Below are 1,223 nucleotides of genomic sequence, written 5' to 3'. Positions count from 1 at the left end.
GTTTAAATATAGCTACATTATGGGTCGGGATGCTAAAAACCCGTGATATATACATATATAAAAATTATATAAGTATGTTCGCCTCGAGTACAAAAATCTCTCGCTTTTACACCTGGTGTTTCACGCTTCTGTTTTAAACCCCGTAGCTTTTCTTCGCATCTCGCTTTTTAAAACCAAGGTTGTAAGAATTTGATATGATACTTGATTGAACGGTACATTATGCTAATTTTTTGTTAAGTTCGTTTAGATTTCAGAATGGGGGAGAAGAAGAAAAGTGCAACACTGCTCATAAGACTGGTTTCAGCAGTGAGAACTAGTTTTTTCTATCTGAAGAAGAAGAATCCAAGGAACATACAAACCAAGATTGAATTCAGAAAGTATGATTCGCGTGTCAATCGTCATATTTATTCACCGAGGCCAAGATGAAATGATTTCAGCCAAAATGTATGTTGGTAATATTTCGGTGATTATTTTTCAGTTTTGTTGATTTTGTTAACCATGAATCAGTTCTAGTTTTTTTATGATCATAACCTATGTATTTGCCATGATCAGGTTATATTCATTTAAGCCAATGAATTCATCATCTTGTTAGATTCCTAATAATGATACCCTTGTTTTATAGAGTACATGTTTATTAGATATATAGTCATTGGGGTGCTTGGCGGGTCATGTTCATCGGCTCATTTTGTGATGTTTATATTACTATTTACAATAAAATTTTTTTATTATATCTACGAACTGGCAGGACCGGATACTGATCAGTTTAGTAAAACATATATTCAGGCTTAACCCGAAACTGGCCCGAATGCCTTTGGGTTAACCCTTAGCCAAACTCCAAAAATTTAATGTTATAGGTTTGTGTTGTGCCTTAACGCATTAGGATTTGAATAAATTCGGAAGCTAGGAACATTTTTTGCAGCAAAAAAAGGGAAGATGTATGCGAAACTACTATGAAATATGACTAGAAAACCTAGACCAATCTGACTAAAAACACTTTGCTCTACTGCTGATCCATTCAATATGTTACCATTTTAATGCGCTTATATTTACTTATTTAATTAGTTTAAATTTTTATTAGGCCCGTTTCAAGAGAAAATTAGCTCAAATCCGGCTCAAGATGCAACCCAACCTAACGGGTCAAGTCACGAAGTCTAGCTAACAAAGAAGCAGGACATATAGCATAACTAAATTGACATGTTTACACGTAAATGGTTTAAAACTGA

At 34.0% G+C, this 1,223-nt stretch overlaps 1 pseudogene; it reads left to right on the top strand.

Annotated features, from left to right (window-relative positions):
• Positions 1–243: 243 nt before the first annotated feature.
• LOC143596805 (uncharacterized) lies at positions 244–556 on the top strand (annotated as a pseudogene).
• Positions 557–1,223: the final 667 nt, after the last annotated feature.

Source organism: Bidens hawaiensis, unplaced genomic scaffold (genome assembly GCF_021521415.1).
Source record: "Bidens hawaiensis isolate Kalapana, Puna unplaced genomic scaffold, B.hawaiensis_p1.1 tig00047015_1, whole genome shotgun sequence".
In the NCBI taxonomy this organism is placed as follows: domain Eukaryota; kingdom Viridiplantae; phylum Streptophyta; class Magnoliopsida; order Asterales; family Asteraceae; genus Bidens; species Bidens hawaiensis.
Note: the sequence above shows the minus strand (reverse complement) of the source record. Positions and strands in the feature narration are given on the sequence as shown.